Source organism: Talpa europaea (assembly GCF_964194135.1).
Source record: "Talpa europaea genome assembly, chromosome: 4".
Lineage (NCBI taxonomy): Eukaryota > Metazoa > Chordata > Mammalia > Eulipotyphla > Talpidae > Talpa > Talpa europaea.
In genome coordinates this window covers 77,813,430-77,825,563 of record NC_140070.1, presented here as the reverse complement: position 1 = coordinate 77,825,563, position 12,134 = coordinate 77,813,430, and positions in this window count along the sequence as shown.

Below are 12,134 nucleotides of genomic sequence, written 5' to 3'. Positions count from 1 at the left end.
GGTCAAGCAATGAATTTTTAGTGCTAGTGTTTTCATAAAGGTGTGAAATGCTTTCTTTGTTCCCTCTGATTTCTGAATGCTCACCTTGCATTAAGGACCTGCCCTATTTATTTGGAGTCAATAATGCAACTCCATGAGTTGTGAACACTAGAATATTACCTTTGTGCACTAATTAATTGAATATGGTAATGAGGGCATGACTACAAAGTCAAAGAAGGAGAAAATGAGAAATAACACAATATATTTACCAGTGCAGAAACAGTGAAAACAGGTTTTACTGTCCCTAAAAAATAGTTTTGAAGAGTTACATATTACACATATAGTTATATGTTCATGTGTGAGTAGATATATTGTAAAAAAGAGTCCACTTTATTTTAGATTTTCTTAAGTAAAAATAGTGATAATAAATATAACATAAACTAAACTATGTGGCTATTATATAATAGCTAAACTATGTGGCTATTATAATAACTATTCTAAATTATTGTTAAAATACCTTTCTACCTGATATTTTAAACCTTTAAGTGTAGCTTTTGAATATGTGCTACTACATATTTGATATCCAGATATTTATATTATAAAATATATAAGATAAAGTTTCTGCTCATCCCCAATAAAAATGAAAGGACAACATTAGTATATATAATAATAGTGTAATATGTAACTGTTAACAATACAATGAGTTTAGCAAACAAATGTAAATTGATTAAAATGCTAATAATCAATAGTCAATCACATAGGAAACATTCTAGTTTTCTTTTTCATAAAATAGTGTCTGATAAATTAAAGAGATGATTGGGCGTCCCCGGTGGCGCAGCGGTTGGGCGCTGGGTTGCGAAGCTGCCCGTGGCCTCTGCAGCGCTGGTTCGATCCCCGGCTGCTCCCCGGCCACCGGAGGAGGGTCCCACATGGGGCGCAGACCTCTCCTGCCGCCCGCTGCTCCCCTCAGCGGTGTACTTCGGTCCTTCTGCCTGCTCTGCTCCCCGCTCTGGCTCTGGTGAATTCTCTCACCCTCCCGCGCTTCTGACTGTACCCAGTGCTTGTGTAAATAAATAAAAATAAATCTTAAAAAAAAAAAACATAAATTAAAGAGATGACTGTCTATGGTACTCAGCCCACAAGAATAAAGTTGGAGACTCTGTAGCTGAAAATAAATAACAAATCACTTTTAATTGTTCTTTATTTGATGTTCAATCATTTTTCCAATACTTTAGAACATTTGCTATACCAAGTTGAGCCACTTCCATAAGCTACGCAAACTGTATTAAGAAAAGTACATTTGCACATCTCACTTCACATAGATTAAGAAGAAAACAAAATTGGCATATATACACTTGATGTTCACTGCTAGCATAACATGGAAAAATATTACAATTGTTTTCAAAGGTTTGGTCATTGAGGGTTGCTACCATAATTCTCCACAAAATGTCACTTTAGTCACTGTCAAAGAGAACATATTATATTAGTTAGATAATTGAACTGATGAAGTATGACATTTTCTCTGGTCATATTAAATGCAATAATGATGTGGTATTACTGTTAATAGAATTTGTTTGGCACGTGCTTGTCAATTTGTAGTTTATCTAACTTTAAATCCACTAAATCTTCTATCAAGAGCAGCTATTCCCAAATTAAGAAGGGGTAAAGACTAATGAAATTATTTTAAATTTAGTTTTAGTTTTCCTTTGCTCTTCAAAATCACAAGTCCCAGAAAGACAAAGAAACCTATTTTTTTTATTCCAAATTAGGGAGATTAAAAAGACATGAAAACTAATTCAGCATGTGATCCATAATTGGGTTCTAGTAAATTAGTTTACCTCTGGTGGGTCAACTGATGAAATTAGAATGTGAATTTATTACTTGATTACATTGTGTTAACATTAATTTTATGATTTTGATAATTGACTGTGACTGTATAAGGCATGTATAACTTATTGAGCATCTTTATTGGAGAGCAAGAGAGAATGTTAAATCAAATGTGTTAAAAATAATGCTAGCATTTGTAATATATTGGTAAGGAACATAGGGGAAGTTTTCAAAATCTTTTTTCATATTGTTTTTGCAACTCTTCTGAAACTATGCAAGTACTTCAACATGGATGGAACTGAAGGGATTATGCTAAGAGAAGACAGTCAGATGGAAAAGATAAATACCAGATGGTGTCACTTATAAGTGGAATATAGAGAAACCAAATAAAGGGTGAGATAAAACCAACCTAAAACCTATCCTTGAAAGCTGATGATAGAACTGAGGAATACTGATGGGTGATGGGTGGAGAAGGGATAAGAACAAAGTCGGAAGGAGCACAAATGACTATGGTGGATGCCTCTGGCTACTTTAGGTAGGAGATGCTCTATATTAATAACACAAGAAGGGAGGAATCCTCTACTTCTGAAATAAAAACTATATAAGCCAACTTATCTCAATTAAATATAAATATTAAACACAAAAATAGATGATTTATGACATTATTTATGTTTGTTTCTTTTTTTGAAGCATAGTATCAAAATACAAAATTTTGGCACAAAAGCAGATAAATTGCTAATGGAGTTAAACTGAAAGTGGGTTTCAAATAGTAAAACATTAAGAGAAAAATGGAAAAAATAGAGGAAAGTAAAATGTAAAAAAAATAAAATATAAAGATAAGTTATAGAGTTTTAAAAAATAAGAAGGTATGATTTTCCTTCATGTTGTTAAAATTGTAAACTAATGTAAATGCATGTATTACAACTTATATGTAGGGAAAATCCAACTTCTCATTTATTTTCTCCACATGATTAGGCAAAAAAAGACACCAAAATGGGCCTCCCCTAGGGGTGCAGGTGGTTGAGTGCCACACTGTGAAGTTGTCTGCCACCTCTCCAGTGCTGGTTCAATCCCTGCTGGCTGGCAAGGGTTCCACATGGTGCGGCAGACCTCTCCTGTCTCGCCCACTGCTCCCCTCAGCAGTGTATTTCATCAGTCTTCCTGTTGTTTCCTGCTCTGTCTCTGGTGAATCCTCTTACCCTCCCGTGCATCCAGCTATACCCTGGTTCTTGTATAAAATAAATGAATAAATCTTAAAAAAAAAAAAAGACACCAAAGTAATTCATATATTCATGCAAGAAACTCTTGAACTAGAATTGAAGTCTGTACTGTTGCAAATGTGCACAAATTTGGAAGTCAGACAAATCTTACTCTTTCAATTTCAGCCTTTTAACAAATGCTAGAAAATAAAATAGAAAATAAAATAGAAAATAAAATAAAACTGATTAATTTTATTGTACTTTGAATTTTAATATGAGTTTCAAAGAACACAAAGATTTTAAGTCTGTAGTTTTTAAGAGGCTAGTTGTTTTCAGCTAAGTCTTTGCAAGAGAATGATCCATATTTATCTGCATAAACATTTTCCCCCACAAGTTCTGCTTTAATGGATGTGGAGGTGGATTAAAGTAACTGAATGTTTAACATGTACCCCCATATGATTCAAATGTATAGAATATTTTAGGAGTCACTGGATTAGATGGCTAAGAAGTCTAAAGTAACCATGATAGTCTGAAGTCATTCTGAAATATTAATGTTATATTAATTCTTTCTGAAAGTGAAGAGGTTCAGAATACGTCTACACCAAATCTGTTTTGAAATGTGGATTATTTTAGAAGGAATGGAAATGGAACATGAAGTCTCAAGTCTCAAGAAGTCTCTTTACCACTTTCTTAACTACCTTCAACAGTATAACTTGTGAGTACTACCCACAATTAGGGCTATATTCAGAAACTACCTTTCTATCTGAATAACTTACCTATAAGGCAAACACAAGTAATTATTCAACATTTGCACTTCTTTAAAAATAAAAGTGAGTTATCTCCCACCCCTTGAGGTCCCAGACCCCTATCTTTTGCCTTAGCTCAGGATAAAATATATAGTTAATTATAACTTTTCATTTTCATATCGCTCATGTTCTATGTGGTCTCCCCATACATATGCAATTTAATTTTCTTTTTTCCTTTAATCTGTCTGATGCTAATTTTACTACTCAAGTAGCCTGAGAAGTACTGAAAGGGGTAGGGATTATTTTCCCATCTTCCCATCATAGTACATGTATTTGACTAAGTGGAAAAATAAAGAAAACATTTTTAAATTATTTTTTCTTAATAGTAATTATTATGCTTAAGTTAGCAAAAATACAACTTAATTCATTCTTTTTATTTGTTCAGTTACTAAAATAAAAAAAAAAGTTTGCATCACAACAGTGAGACTGGAAATATTCTGATTTAAAACAAATTGTAACATGGAGTGGTCAATAGTGGAGAGAAAAACAAACAAAAAAAAGTAATGGGGAAAGTAAGTCATTAATGTACTTAAATACTTAACACAAAGGATTATTTTCAACAATAGCTTTAGTTGAGGAAGTAGATGATTAAGTTGATTCTGTGATATTATAAAGGACATGCATAGATATAGATTAGATGATAGATGATTGGTAGGTAGGTAGATAGGTAGATTAGATAGATAGATAGATAGATAGATAGATAGATAGATAGATAGATAGACAGATAGATAGATAGATAGACTCATCTTTATATAATAGGTACTTTAGGTGAAAACACCAAATGATGTAATACCCTTCCTAAAGGATTCTTTCTAGATTGAATCACTGCTCCTATTCTGATCTCAGCAAATAATATCAGGATATTTAAAAGAAATTCTGAGAAAATGTGATTTTTTTTCTGATTTTAATCAAATCACTTTTCATTTTAAGTAATTTAATATTTTTATTGATATAACATTGGTTTACATTGCATTTGTGTTGTGGGAGTGTAGAAGACCCCTTCTGATGTTGTTGCCAGAGAACTCCTAGCACCAAAATTCCCAAAAACTCCCATAGTCCATATTAAAACTGAGCAAAGAGAATCAGTTATAGGTACATATTAAGCTATTGATTCAATAGATTCTTAAAATTCAAGTATGAAGAAATATCTGTATTTGAATTATAATAGATAATTTTCAAAAAATTGAAATTTGATAAGCTAAAATTACATGTGTGTGATCAGAATAAATATATCTCAAAAGAATAAATTCAGATCATTTGAATTCACTTTTTTAGCACTCCACTAAATGATATGGTTTACAAGTTAAATTGATTTTAGTAAGATATATAGATATCACAAAAGCTCATAATATATGGTGTGGTATGCTTAGGTTGAAATTGAAAATAAAATTAGGTCAGTATTTGCAATTCTTCTGTCTAATAGAGAATCATCATCATAAGTACACACACATAGACATACAAATCATAGTATGTATTTATTTATTTTTAAAGATTTATTTATTTATGTATAAAAGAACTGGGGGACAGGTCAGAAGTGGGGGGGTGAGAGGATTCATCAGAGGCAGAATGGGGGACAGAACAGGCATTGTGACTGAAATACATTGCTAAGGGAGCAGCGGGCCAGTCAGGAGAGGTCTGCTGTGCCATGTGGGTAACTCCCTGGCCAGGGACAAACTCATGCTGCAGTGGCTGCAGATAGCTTCGTAGGTTGCATCTTAACCCTTTGCGCCACCAGGGAGGCCCACAAATAATAGTATTTAACAAAATTTCATTTGTTTCACTTAATATATTGTCATTAGGATGTTGAAAAATAAATTCATTTATTTAAATCACTATATTTTTGTAAATTTAAGAGCACTTATTTTCTACTATTTTTTCAGAAACCCCGTTATTCTGCACCTTAATTACCCCAATATTCCTTTAGATGATTATTTTAATTGCAGCTACATTTTAGAGATTATATAAAATGTGAAATTTGTACTAATTATAATGTCTATTATTAGAAAGAAGCATAAAACTCAATAACACACTTAAACAGAGTAGAAATAGAAGTTATTTGACATGGTGATGGGTGTAGGAAGAGATCTAAGCAATACCAAAGTGAAATGGAAAGAATAAAATTAAAGGCAAAGTACCAAACAGTATTAAAACTCATCACTAATATATGATGCTACTGAAGATTCTCCTTTGTGAAGAGATAGGGCTTATACTAGCAGTTAAATATCTAAAGTTTGACAGTTATAAAGAAATGTACTAAGAAGAGTAGCTTGTCTCTGACTCAATTATTTGAAGTAAAGAGGGAGCTCTATAATCTTAAGCATATTTTACATGTCTAATGTAGATAATTATTTGATACCAATTACTAGATTACAGTTTTTATAGAAAATGTAATAGTGTCTTAAATATCTGAATAATAAGTCAGAAGGTAGGCTGAGTCATGTTGTGAGAAAATTCATCTTTATTCAATGTCTCAAAGAAAATCAAGTGTTAGGTCTTTAAGACTTTTTTGATTATTATACTAGTTTAGTTAGATAGTATCATGCATTCATATCATTTTTATCCATTTTAACATAATATAAAACTCAAAGCATAAAAGCATTACAAAATCCAGGTAGTAAAAGCTCCATTATGAAAAAGTTATCTTCAAATGAATCATACATATTAATTTATCTGGCATAAGGAACTTAATATTTGAGTAAAAAATAAATTGTGAAGTTTATGTACAGAGAAAGAACAAGATTTAAATAAATATATAGAGTTAAAGGAGCATTGCCCTAAAATTCATGGATTCAGTTATGCTTTCTTAAAAAATAAATATTGAGCAATATGACTCTGTGAAGATGTCATCTGTTTAAAAGTCACGTTTCCCATATCCAAGGTCAATTAAAGTACTTAAGAAATAAAACAGGAAAATAAAAACTTCATCAAAACATCACCATCACAATATGCACCTTTAAATAAATTTATTTTAAATGCTGATAATGAATTTTTGCCAATAAAAATAAACTGTAATTTGATTCACATATCAAATCTGACACTGACAAACATCGTTGAAGTTTATGCTTTCTAACTGCTGCCACCTATTTTTCTTGTTTACCTTATCTGGTTATAAGAAACTGAATTTAATCATTTCTTAACTTATCAGGCAATCCAAATTTTTGGATATATCACTTTTACTCTTCTTTATGCTACTCAAATCCTGTCTTATTTTCTTAGCAGGCTTAGCTTCTCCTTTCTACCATTATCATTACTTCATCAATAGTTGCTTTTTCCCTTTCTCCAATCTTTTTACTTAACTAGCAGAAGCCCTAGCCAGGACAAATCAATTACTCCTCTTAATGTGGGTTTAGAGAAACCTATAAATCCCAAACTGACAATTTACTAGAAATATATGCACAAACACATTAAAATAGGCTAAGAGATAGATAATATTATGTTTATATCCATCTGCATCTAGATCTGTATATATAGATACATATTTCCTAATTCCTATTTTCTTTTACTCTCCTGTTTGATTCCTTTATGCCATCCTCATTCTCCTCTAAACTCCAATATCTATCTTCCTCGCTTAGTCTCAAGTATTCAATTTTATTCATGATTTTCAGATAGTAGACGCAAAATATAAAACAGTTGGAAAAATCGTTTTCCCTACATTTTCACCATAAGTCCACCAACATAACTGTAGCTGCTGTTCTTGTACTTTTCTTCCTTTGATTAAAGCAATGAACTGCCCTTATTCTAAAAAAAAGAAAAAGAAAACAAAACTACTAAACTTTGCCTTCTTCTGCTTAATTCCCATAAGCTTATATAACATGATGTGAGCTGTACATAAACAAAATCATTACCTGAAACTAACTCTTCCTCCAAGATACGTTTTGTTCTTCTGTTCAAGTTAGCACCTTTGTAGAAATGTTATATGCATATAGTTATATGTCAGCTTATAGTTCTCAATCCTCAAATAGTTCAGTAATATATTTTATCAAGCAATATATGAAGGAAGATTGGTTCATACAAATTATTATTCATTTGCATCTAAAAGTGTTGTAGTTATGTGATACATGTGGCTAGATAAGGGTCATATTTTTCAACTTTAATCACTAAAGCAATCTTAAAGATTATGTAAAAATAAATATGTTTTTAAAAGTTTAAAGGAAGAAAATATTTATATCAATGTGATATTTTTCAATAATTCAATACACACACAAATAGGACAGTCTTGGAAACGCAACCTAGAGATGAAGGTAATATAATCCATTTATTTCCCTAGAGATACTACAAAGATATTTTCCTATTTCCTGCAATGGAAATGAAAGTAGAAGATCTCATAGGGAGTCCCTGAGTACAAAGTTCTGAGGGAGAAGTCATGAAAAGTAGGTCAGAAATCAAAGTCAGTAATTGAAGATGAACTGAATAAAACAATATTCATCTAGTACCTTATCCTTAAGCTTGCACCATGTATTTAGTGACAGCTCTTAACAAAATAATTTAGGATATGTGATCTAAGATGACAGACTAGTGGCAGCCTGGAGTCCTCATTTCTTCCATAGACACAACTGACTGACACCAGTGAGTTGTGTTATTTTGAAGGAACAGATGATGAAGATACTCTACTTTATGAAATTTCTACTTGCTTCCTTAGATTAACATTTACATAAGATATATAAGTAATTTCAAATTGTTTGAATATTTTTTGATATAAGAGCCTTAGGTTTTGTTTTTTTTTTCCTTAGAGTATGCAAATAATATACTTCAAAAAGACATCATTTTCCACTGAATAACAGAGAAATCTCTGCCTTAAAGTAGGCAACATTCATGAGCAGGTTTTATTAGTTTGTATGGACAGAGAAAAACCTAACAGAGGAGAATGAAAGGAATGGAAGGAGGGCCTCCCCGGTGGCGCAGCGGTTGAGCGCTGGGTTGCGAAACTGCGCGCGGCCTCTGCGACGCCGGTTCGATCCCCGGCTGCTCCCCGGCCACCAGAGGAGGGTCCCACATGGCGTGCAGACCTCTCCTGCCGCCCGCTGCTCCCCTCAGCAGTGTACTTCGGTACTTCTGCCTGCTCTGCTCCCCGCTCTGGCTCTGGTGAATTCTCTCACCCTCCCGCGCTTCTGACTGTACCCAGTGCATGTATAAACAAAACAAACAAGCAAACCAGCAAGCAAATAAATAAAGCATGCCTCTATTAAAAAAAAAAAAAAAAAAAGGAATGGGTGGAAGGAATAGTTCCATCTGTTTTTGCAAATGACATTTTTTTTTTAAACTAAGTAGTATCCCATTGTGCATATAGATGACATCTTCTTAATCCATTCATCTATCTTTGGGCACTTAGTTTTTGTTTTAATAACTTGACTCTTGTAAATAGTGCTGCAATGGACATAGGAATGGATATTCCTTTCCTATTAGTGTTTTGTATTTTTCAGGTATATATGGAAAGGGATTCCTGGAGTATCTGATCGATCCATTTTTAATATTTTGAGAAACAGTCATGCTATTTTCCATAGAGGCTGTACTAGTCTACATTTCCACCAACAGTGTGCAAGAGTTCATTTTTCTCCACATTTAGTCCTTTAGGTCTGAGTCATTCTTGCAGGGGTTAGGTGGTATCTCATTATAGTTTTGACTTGCATTTCCATGATAAATGATGAAGAGCATTTTTTTCTAATGTCTGTTGACCATTTGCATGTCTTCTTGTCAAAGAGTCTATTAAGTATTTCTGCCCATTTTTTGATTGGGTAATTTGTTTTCTTTTTGTTGAGTTCATGAGTTATTTGTATATATTGGATCTCACACCCTTGTAGATACATTCCTTACTCCCATATTTTCAAATCTATTAAATAGACAGCATTCTTCTCAGAGGTGGTAGTCTTTCTGAAGTGAGTTAGGAGTCAAAGGAAGCTCAGTAAGTCCAGGCTGGGCAGGGACTGATGTCTCTCCCACTACCCCAATTTTGGTCTTGGCATGACCATTTTTCTCGCTTTCCAATCCTTTCTAGTAGTCTCAGTCTCACTTCCTTATGGAGATGCCAGTCATCAGGTCTTCAGTAAACTTCCAAGTTTAGACTAGCAGAGTCAAAATCACATGCTAGATGAATTATACAAATAAATATGCATACATTTACACTTGCTTTATTGGAAAATAGAATTACATGTATATTGAGAAGGTATAAAATTAAAACATTTCATAATAGTCATCATCAGTATAACTTAGTACTTAATTGTCACTGAAAGAATTACTGTGTTTCCACCTCTCCCCCATTTTATTTAAACTTAACTCCCTGGGAGTTAAGTTTCAGTGTTATCACCTCTATAGCCTGAGTTCAACCTGGCCAGCAGACATCTCCTGCTTTGCCCTCTGCCTCCCTTAGCAATGTATTTAGTAAATCTACCTGTTCTACTCCCCGCTCTGTCTCTGGTGAATCATCTCACCCCCCTGCACCTCTGGCCTACACCCCAGATCTTCTATGTAAAAATTAAAACAAATAGAAAAATATTTATTTAAAAAATGTATAAATAAGCATCAATACTAAATTCAGTATATTAGATAAGTGAAAACATGTGTAATACAGAATCCAAAATAATGGTTTTACCTTTGAATGAAATTATAAATCATTTCTGATATGCTGAGATGATTAAGTTGATTTCTTCTCTCCCCTATGTTTGTTTTCTAGATATTTAGAGACCAGAATTGATTGACAGTTGTGCAAGAGTACTGACAAACACTGTGATCATTGTGAAGTAAGTTTTTGCAACCCAGGAGGTATGACTATGCAAATACTACCATATGGCTATGTATATGTAAATGTAGTTGTTCTATGAAAGCTCAACACTGTGACACGTTCAATTAATTTAAAATATATCAATATTTTTTCCCAGAAGATATTTATTAAGAAATGCTTAAGAGACTTTTCATCCATTGCAGAACTTTCCTTACCTGTCCATTGCATTAATGGGTACTGTGAAATATTAGGGCAACATTTTATAGTTGAAACATTTCACTCTCTGGGAGGATTACATGGCAGATGGCAATGTAAAGGAACTACTCATGTATCTGAGTGCCATGTTTACTAGCCATCTGCTAGCATTCACTCCCCTGGGCTTTTCAATTTACTTGGAGGCTAGGAAGTGTGCTTCAGATTCGAAGTGCTTTAAGATCCACACAAAAATGTATGCATGAATATACAATATTAAATTTCAGAATATATATGGAAGGATTTTTACTATGTAATTGGTTGCTGATTTTAAAGTTTAGTAAGATATGTTATTGACTATTTTGATTAGATGCACATGCCATCTTTTGTTTAGTCCTTAAAATGAAAAACTTGAACTGCAATCCTCCAATATTTTATATTAATCCAGGTAATTTTCCTGCAGGGTATTGGAGATTATATTTGGAAAAGCAATGCCCTACACGTTTATATATTATTAGATGCATATTTTGTAGAGAAGTATATTTATTACCAAAAATAACTTAGAAGAAAGTAAGTCAATAGATTGAGACATAATACAAGTGTAGTTTCAGATCTTTAGATATATCACATTTTGTTTTCATTTACCTTCCTCTGTATTTTTTTTAGTAAAGTACACATTCTGAAATGTAGTCATCAAATGCAAATATAATGGAAACAAAAAATCCATAATTGTATATAACTCTTTATACCAAAATGATGTTTAAAAAATACCCATGATTCTTCTTAAAAATATACACATTCTTAACTTTGGTAACTGAATTACAGTTTTCCATTATTACAGTAGTGATATATATATAAATTTATCTTCTTTGTGATTAAAATTTTTATGATATTAACTTACATGTCCTCAATTATCATATAACTAAAGTTAACTGGGATTTTGTGGGATATATTGTGTTTTGAGACAGGCATTTTTACTAATATTAAATATCAAGACTAACACTTTGAATAAAGACTGCATACGCTATATGAAGTTTAAAATAATTCTTCCAAGGTTTAGGGGTTTTATGCAAATGAAATGACTAGAGACTTATTTCCAGGACAAAAATTGAGTTATTTCTAGAATCTGAGATGAGGTGTTTGTAAATTTTTCTGGAAGAAGATAAGTCTTTGGCTTAATAGCTTACATAAGAGATAATCTGCAAATTTCAAAAGTAGCCTGTGCTTCTATAGAACAAATTGAATAATTCTACAGAAGGAAATATTTATTTGGATACTTTATATCAACAAGTCTTTATGTATGCAATGTTTAAGTCTACTTTCTGATGAAAATTTCCTTATTGAAGGTACTGTAATGCCTGCATCAACTTATTTTCCAGGATATTTCTAAGTAGCCAAAGCATGAAGTCTAACCAT